This window comes from Myotis davidii, unplaced genomic scaffold, assembly GCF_000327345.1.
Source record: "Myotis davidii unplaced genomic scaffold, ASM32734v1 scaffold6, whole genome shotgun sequence".
In the NCBI taxonomy this organism is placed as follows: domain Eukaryota; kingdom Metazoa; phylum Chordata; class Mammalia; order Chiroptera; family Vespertilionidae; genus Myotis; species Myotis davidii.
The window spans coordinates 10,323,126-10,332,257 of record NW_006383011.1 but is presented as its reverse complement, the minus strand read 5'-3'; the positions used below and the strand labels follow the sequence as shown (position 1 = coordinate 10,332,257).

The 9,132-nt window shown below is 48.5% G+C and overlaps 1 protein-coding gene across 1 annotated transcript in view; it reads left to right on the top strand.

Moving 5' to 3' along the window:
* SPTBN1 (spectrin beta, non-erythrocytic 1) overlaps positions 1-9,132 on the top strand; it is a 128,254-nt gene that overhangs the window by 16,950 nt on the left and 102,172 nt on the right. The window lies entirely within an intron of this gene.

Below are 9,132 nucleotides of genomic sequence, written 5' to 3'. Positions count from 1 at the left end.
ATGGCCAAGAAGGAGAGAGACGTGAGGATGGGAGTGGGACACCTGTAATCCTTGGAGGCAGAGGGATGCGCTCAGCCTAGGAAATCCATCAGATAGGCTGGCTGTACCGCAGGAGGTTGGTCCTTCGTGGGGGTTATGTAGCTTTAGTGCTCTCTTCCTCTTTGTTGAAACAGCTGTAGTTTGATATTGGGATAATGAAGAAGAAATATTACTAGATTTTCAGGGGGATCCTATATAATGAAGGGCTAATATTCTAATTAGACCCAACAGCAGAACGACTGTCCAGAGGACCTTCCGGATGACTTCCCAGATGAAGCCGGGCTGGGAGGGCCGAGCCCCTTGCATGAATTTTGTGCATCGGGCCTCTAGTTATTTATAATACTCAAAATTTGTATATCACTTTCATCTTAGAGAAGATTATTAAAATATTACTATCGTATTAAGAGCAACCTTTGGTAGGGGGTGTTAGCCACACTCAGTCTGAGCTGTTCTGAATTGGGTTATTTGCCCCAGCCTGCTGGCCTTAGTGGCACTATAAATAGAGGCCCCTGCCTTCTAGAGAGGGGATGAAAGCCTCATGCTGTCTTTGACCTGCCTTTTCTAACTCTTGGAAATTGCTGTCCTTCACATCAGTATTTGTAGGTCTCTGAATGCCCTTTACTTCGTCAAAGAAAAAAATCTTGTGCCTCTCCCTACAATGACTGCATAGTAGAGAATTATGAGTAAGACTTTGCGATACCTTAAATAAACTTACAAGGTTAGAATTGTTGGATGGACAGAAATTAAAACAGGGTTTTTTGTTTGTTTTAAGGAATGAATGAATGAATACTCATTTGATGACATCAGTAGTGCTTGAGCTTATTGAAAGCTTTCACAACAGAGCCAAATATTACCTATACATAACAGGAAAGCTGAGTGTAAAAATCAGGTATTTTACAGTATTCATTCTTTTTGTTTCTGATTCTCAAGCACAAAAGAAGTGTAACCAGTTTAAAAAGGGAGGCCTATTCACCTATATTAAAAAAAAGGGGTCAAACATTTATTTGTTTTCAAATAGCATACTAAAAAGATAATGGCAGCCCTGGCCAGTATATTCAGTGGTTAGAGCGTCAGCCCACTCACAGAAAGGTCTCGGGTTGGATTCCTGGTCACGCAGCATGTACTGGGTTGCAGGTTCGATCCCCAGCCCCTGTTGGGGTGTGTGCAGGAGGCAACCAATGTGCCTCTCTCACTGCGATGTTCCCCCCATCCCCCTCTCTCTCTCTCTCCCTGCTCCCCGCCCCCCCACCCCTTCCTCCCTTTCCACTCTTCTAAAAATCAGTGGAAAGAATATCCTTGGGTGGGCATTAACAACAACAAAAAAGGTAATGCAGTTTGAGTTACCTTATAAGACATGGAGCTATAAAATATATCCTGAATATGAGTGTTGGTAGGTTGTATAAACAACTGTGAAAAAATATTTTTGACAAGGGGTGTGTTTTTATTTCAGGGAGGATGACATTCAGTAAGTGAAGGTATCCTAAGACCCCACCAAGATGACAGTAGTAGCTGGCGCTTTATTTAACATGCCTGCTATCCCATTGCTCACAAGCCAACAGATGGACAGTAAACCTATGGAAAACTTTTTTTAGTTCACAAGGCTTTTTTATGACCTTTACAAAAGTGGCATCAGATTGGGGGCCATTGTCAGCACTGTTACTGTGGCCAGTTGAGGCTTTAGAGGAATCACCTCGCCTCTCTCAGCCTCAATTTCCTCCTTTGAAAAACCAGGGGGTGGCTGGTTAATTAGTCAGGTCCCTTAGGCCTCTGTGTGAGTGTGGGCTCCTGGGGAGTAGCAGGCTGACGTCCTGTGGTTACCAAGGTAAGTTTGGCCTCCTTGGCCCGGTGGTTTCTGTGTACACAGGGAGGCGCAAACTCTGTGTGGGTATAGCGAAGATAGCAACCTTTGTCCTCCTCCAGGAAGTAATAAATGCCGGGTGACTGACTCAAGTCCTAGTCTCTCGATTTTGTAAAAAAAATATATTTTATTGATTTTTTACGGAGAGGAAGGGAGAGGGATAGAGAGCTAGAAACATCGGTGAGAGAGAAACATCGATCAGCTGCGTCCTGCACACTCCCCACCAGGGTTGTGTCCGCAACCAAGGTACATGCCCCTGACCGGAATCGAACCTGGGACCCTTGAGTCCTCAGGCCGATGCTCTATCCACTGAGCCAAACTGGTTAGGGCTCTTGTTGATTTTTTTCTTGTTAACTTTTTATGTTTGATGAGTCAGAAATACTCCTGGAGAGTATTAACAAGACTTTGATTATTATCACTTCAAATTAATAGGCACCATTCTTATGTAATGATTTTTGCCAATTGCTCTTCCATAATCTTTAGTAGGCAGACCAGAAGGACAATGTTTTTTGTTTGTTTGTTTTTAATATTTTTTATTGATTTCAAAGAGGAAGGGAGAGAAAGAGAGAGAGATAGAAACATCAGTGATAAGGTAGAATTATCGATTGGCTGCCTCCTGCACGCCCCACACTGAGAATCAAGCCTGCAACCTGGGCATGTGCCCTGACCGGGAATGGAACCATGACCTCCTGTTCATTGGTCAGTGCTCAACCACTAAGCCACACGGGCCGGGCTACAATGTTTTTAATCAGTAAGAACCTTAGTGCGTTGCTTCCTGAACCCTTACTTACCACACAGTCTGGGTCCTCATTCTGTCTGCGTTGGTAAAGGTGGGACATCAGAGAACATGGAACGATATAGGCCACGTGCCACTTAGTATAAGCCTGTCGGTTCCCGTGTGGTGTTGGATGCTGGAAGGTGGGGTGGGAGAGGGGATGAGAGTGAGCTTCGAACTCTGGGCTGACAGGCAGAAGAAATGCATGCCACTTCCTTTGTCCTCAGCTTCCTCGACCTTCGGGTTTGCCTGAGAGAGGCGGCAGGGATTCAGAAGGAATTCAGAAACTTTCTAGTTTCTGATATGCAGTACATTCCTCTGTGTCACTGGGCATGCCTCTCTGTGCCTCATTTTCCTGGTCCATAAATGAGATGGTAGGCGGATTTTGAAAAGGAGCCTCTTTACCTGTTCGGGGTTCTAGCTCTCATCTTATTGTGGAGGAGTAAGATGTGGACGAGGGGTGGGTCACCCAGGGTGGAGTGGGCTCTGCCGTCCACCATATGGTGCCCACGCCCTCACAGAGCCTTGGCTGTGTTTTCAGGCTTCGGTGCAGTGTTCAGGCTTCTGAGATGGCTAAAGCACTTTGGAACAACTGTTCCAAAGAGGACTTTGGGCTACGAGGCGTGGAGTGAAGGTTATATAGCACCGTATCTATCTTAAAACAGGTGATGATGTGTTAACAGGCGCATTATATCCAGAGGACCGTAGAGACTTTCTATTTCAGGTCCCTTGGGTTTTAGGGAGAGCGTTAGAGAAGCTAAGGGACTGGCTCAAGGGTCACAGGGCCAGAAAACGTCAAAAGCGGAAGCCGGAGTCCACATTTTACTTCGCCTGAGTGTGTAACTGGTGTAGTTTTCATTATTTTAATTAGGTAGATAAGACTGGCGCACTAGAGGAGATAAGCTATACTCGAAGGCAGGGCACGATGGGTGCCAGAGGAGGGGGGCCGACAGTGTGCTGGGATAGGATGTCTGCGGAGCCGTCATCCCAGCTGGGATAATCTGGGGAGTCTTTCTGGAAAAGGGAAGTTTGAGCTGGGCTTGAAAGACGAGTGGACTTTAGACCAGGAGGACAGGGGAGCACCAAGAGCAGGGGGGTGGAGACGGGAAAGCCCAGGACAGGTGGTATGGACTGATCCGTTTGGCTGGAGCAGAGGGACAGGCAGGAGGAGGGAATGAAGACTGACGGTGACAGCATCGTCTTGTGTCAGGCACAGTGTCATCTCATCCTGAGAGGGGGGACGACTTCCCGACCTTGCACTTGTATGAGGGCATCACTTCTCCCCACCCCATCTGTGCACCTGAGACCTGTCCTCCTTAGAGTAGAACAGTCAGCTACACTTGGATCTAGTGGGACAGTTCCTGGTTTGAATAGGGAGAAAGAGAAAAGAGGGAAGGATGGTCTGTTTCTGTAAGGAAGATCTCCGAGGCAGTTGATAGTATTTAATTCTTCGACAGGAAGCCTGGAGCCTGCCTCCCACTCAGTGGCAGCTGGCGGGCCTTGGCGCTTCTGAGTGACCGGGCGACCATGAATTATTCAGGCCCTGCGCCCGGTGAGTGGCTGCCTCGCAGAGTCCTGTGGGAAGGAGGCTGTGCTATCTCATTGGGAGATCGGCAGAAGCTCAGGAGCTAAGGAGGAAGAAATGCCTGCACTCTTAAAACTATTTCACATTTTAACGTGCCAGGCCCGCATATGCCGTTCCATAGCCCTGAAACTGGGTAAGTGGGATCTGGTTTTTAAAGAGCAAGAAATTACACCTCCTACGTACCCCCCCCCCCAATTAATAAATAAAATACCCTATACTCTATACTCTCATGTCCGTGTGGCACATGTTGGCAGGGATTTACATGAAAGGGCAGGTAAGTTGACATAACAATGGGGAGCACTCGTGTGGGAGAAAGCCCACTCTGCTCTGTTCTTCTCAGCCACGTTGTGAAGTGCTGTTGCTGGTTCATTCAGAATGGCACTCTCTGAAACGACCACGAACCGCATTTGTCACATGCTACCACATCTTAGCGTTGGCGTGTTCATGTCTGTGCGTGTCTGCGTCCTATTTCCTCAACTAGGTTGAAAGGGCCTGCAAAGGAGAATTCACTTCTCATAACCTGGTGGGTCCCCTGGAGGGCTTGTGTTCCCGGTGGGGCTGAGGACCTGTTGGGTGGGTAGACCAGGGGTGTGGGGCCTGTGTCCAGCTGAGGCGGTTTGTACCCTGCCATTCCCTTCCTCTCCTTCCTTCCCTCTCCAGGTGCCCACGCAGCCTCTGTTCCACCTTTTCTCGTTACAGCCGGGCTGTGGTACGCTCCTGGAAGAGGTAACATGGATGGTAACACCTGAGGGCAGGGCTCAGGTAGAATGGAATAGATTTGTATTTCCCCTTTTCCCACTCATTTCCTCATGAGCTCTGCTACCAGGAAGCAGTGTCTTTGCTGTCCTGCCCTCTTGTAACACTCTGGCCCGAAGGCCCTGAACACCTGTGGTGTCAGCCTTTTGCTTCCATGGCGGAGGCGGGAGGCGGAACCAGAAATCCTGGGCAAGAGCAGGCCTGGCCCCGGCCGCATTCCTCAGAGGTCCTTTTCCTTTGAACCACTTTACTGCGGCGGGGAACCCAGCCTTGGCTCTGGCTGCTGCTACATTCACAGGCATAGCAACACCTGTTTGCCCAAGGTGGGGCCTCCGGACTGTGGGACATGCTTCTGTCTACACAGGGCAGCTTTGCCTGTGTAGATAACAGACAAAGAAGAATGCAGGGATCAGGCTTGCCTGGGGTGGGAGACGCAGTAAGCTGCATTCCTTCCCCAGGACCTTGGGTGTTTGTTGTTGAGTGTAACTTGCCATTTTTCTCCTCCTCAGCAGAGGTGGCAGGTGCTGTGGCGGGTGGAAGAAGTAGCAGGAGAAGGATATGAATGGAAATTAGATTTGCTCCGGCGTTTCAGATTCAGCCATGTACCTAGATGCTTTTGTGGGAGGTGTGTGTGTGGAGAGAAAGAGAAAGAGGGAGGGAGGGAGAGAGAAGGGGAGGGGAGGGGAGGGGAGGACCATCCATATCCTCCAAGGAACACAGATAGCATTGCTGTAGGTGGAGAAATTCTTTTAGCCTTCCTTTTACTTTTTCTTCTAGTTATTCAAAGTCCTGAAGTGTCTTACTTAATAGCCCCACCTCAAATAAACATTAGTCTTTCAAAAACATGGGCCTTGTATACCTTGTTTCATGGTGAGGATGGTGCCCTGGCCATCTCTGAGGTGTTACTGCTTTTATGCCTGTGATATGATTTTGAATATCTCTTTCCCAGTGCGTAGTGGGGTGAGTACTTCCCCGGCAGAGGACTGGTCCTACCTTTCCAAACTGTCCTTATCCAAAACTGCAAAGAGGTGACCCCTGGTTCCCGGCCTGAGGTCACTGATTTACCTGAAACTTTCAGCATCCTCCAGGTGATAGCCTCCCAGGTAAAGAGATGGCCAGAGATGGGGTAGAATTCGTTTTTGAAATTTCCTCTATGAGGAGTTTAAAGATTAATCATTGCTGCTAGGATAGTCCTAAGATCTGGAAAGGCAGTACAGAGCAGGAGAGAATTTGGCAAAAACAGGTTATATGTAAAACTTAATAGTTTTTTGTCCCTTTCTGTTCCCACCATTTCTTTCCCAGCTCCTGGGTTGTTTTTTTTTTTAAATCCTTGAATGCGCACAAATCCCATCACATTTTAGCATTTTGGCCGTCTTCTCCCAGACATTTTCAGTCTTGCTAACGTTTAGAAGTTCAGGAAACGAACACTCCATAGTTTACCCAGTCAAGCTTGCTGTAATGCAGGAAAAGCAGTCATCTTTTCTCCGTGCCCCCCCCCCTTCGTTTTTATTACCCCCCAGATTACATAGAGCCTCCTGGGACAAACGGGATTAGTCCCACCCCCTTAATGTTCCCATTCACACGTCACATGCCAAATCACACAGAATCTTAGGGTACGGGTCTTCAGCCTTGAGCTCTAGTTCCCCACCTGGACATGGCCCCCCCATCGTGTTGCAGGTAACTCGGATTCAGCCCATCTAGAAGGAACTGTTCAGCCCTCCTCTGTACCCCGCAGCCACTCTGAAAGCCCAAGAGTCATATCCAGCCCTTGCCTTTGAACCTCTCATGGACAGTCTGTTACCAAAGTCCCGTGGACTCTCCCATCAGTCCGTTCCTTTTTATTCCTCTTGCCACACCCTGACTAGTCCTTGGACCTAGACAACGGCAGGCACCACCTAAGGGACCAGGCTGCCTTCAGGCTTTTTCCTTTTACCCCTTCCAACCTACCACAGCCAGAAGGATCATCCCTGGAGCCCAGCCCAGCCCCCATCGTCCTCTGGCTCAAAGTCGGCAAAGGGCTCCAGCCCAGACTTCGTTCCAGGCTTGCCTGTCACAGCCCTTATTTTCCAGACAGAAGGTAGCACTCGTTGGAGCTGTTCCTGGGACAGTCCAGTCGGCGCCTTTACCTGTGCTGCTTTCCCCCGGGAGGACAGGCAACTCCCCCTGGTCCAGGCCTGTTGATAATCTACCTGCATTTCAAGGTCTGGTCAAGTGTCGCCCCTCCTCGAGCTGATCCTGCCCACCTTTCTAGATCCTCCTTGTCCTCTGAACTCTCACCCTGCCCCGGCCCTTATTCTATTCTTTTGGTATAGGACTGTTTGCATGTTCGTTCCATCTCCTTTGGCCAGCAACTCTCCCAGTCATCTTTGAATCCCTCCAAAGCAAGCATGTCAAATTCACAGGCTAACACGGGCCAGATAAACAAGGCATGTGGCCTGCGGGCCATGAATTTGACGTGCTTGCTCCAAAGCATTAGGCAGTATGCCTTGCACACAGTTCCTACTTCTCACTTCTGGACTTTGCAGTGTCGTAAACCCTTCCCCAGCCCCATAACCTGTCTTTCTAATAGTCTGCCTGGCTGACAGTGTATTCTACACCGGCTCTTTAGGACTGAGTGTGGCTATACTATTCGTCCTACTGTAGCCTCTACCCCCATCACATTTTACCTGGCTAATTAGAAAGCTTATTCACCTGCTTCCTCATACCAGAGGGAGCTGAAAGGGAGTCTCTCAGAGTAGTGACTCATACTCTTTACTTAAGTGGCTTAACGATTAAAAATAAAGGGTTGTAAATTGGCAAGCACTTTGCAGTCTCATTTTCTGTGCCTATAGCTGGACACCTAGAGACTTAACCACTTCACCCATGTACTTAATAATGAAGAGGGGCTGTTAAGAAGATCTGTGAAAATTCTCCATTCTACTCTTTGTAGCCTTGATGTGATATGTGTATGTGTGTGGGGAGGGGAGGCGGGAGGGAGGGATGCAAGAAGAGGTGCATTTTGAAAAATATACCTCTAATGTGAACAGTGTGATCATTTTTGAGGTGTTTTCACATCATCTCCGCAGTGACCTTGTAGAGATAGGCATTAATTATCCCTGTCCGACGGTGGAGGTTTAGAAAGAATCCAGGGTTTCTTCTAAGGTCATAGGTAATTAAGAGGCTTGGCCAGGTCCGGACGTAGAAACTCAGGTCTGGGGAATCCCAGCCAAGTGCTTCTTCCAATATCCCCCATTTGCACTGGCAGTTAAAGGGCTTTAGCAAATGCTGTACTACTTCCTGGATGATGAGAAATGTCTCCGAAGCCTGGTCCTGGCTTTACCAAGCGAGGTGGACACTGGTTGTGGATGGAGGCAGTGGGGGCTGTCAGAGTTGAGTTAGCAGTTAGCTGGACTTCAGGTTTGCTTTCTCTCGAGCCCTGGACAGGATGCAGTTGCTTGAATTACAAGTGCCCAGGGGACTAAAGTAAACCTACGATGGAGGCCCCTCCACCTCTTCAGTGCACATCGGAATCCCTTAGGAATGACATTACTTTCCTCAGTGAGCGCGGATAGCTGCTGGGCTCCCTGCTGGAAACACCAAATTAGTCATTAGCTGTCTGCCTGTAGTTAGTGAGGAAGGGGAGGGGGATAAACGGGGGTCGATTATTTTCCAAGAACATATTTTGATCACTGTGATTTTCTAAGGAGGGTATTTTTTTTTTTTTTGGTTGAGCTTTGTGTGGGAGAAGCAGCTCTAGAGAGTTTTTAAAAATTAGAAGAATGCAAAAGTTTAGAGACCTCGTTTTACAAATCAAAGTAGGATTTGAGGTTGATTTCTGTTCTCTGATTTCCTCATTGGTTCCTAAAACTCCTCCAGGTCAGGGATCCTCAAGGGTTAACCTGTGTGCCCTTATCCCACGACGCCCTTGTAAAGTCGGTGCTCCCCTAAATCTTGCACCGAATTACTGCCGTGGAGCCCGTGTTATCCCAGAAAACCCTGGCTTTTAACCTCTCAGTGAAAGCAGCCCAAGTCTGCAGAGAAGCGTCTTATGGGAGCCAGAACTTACACCTCCCTTCCCTGGGGCCCCGCAGTGTGCAGAGTGACTTTGTTTCACTCCCACCCCGTCCCCCGGCTCCCCGG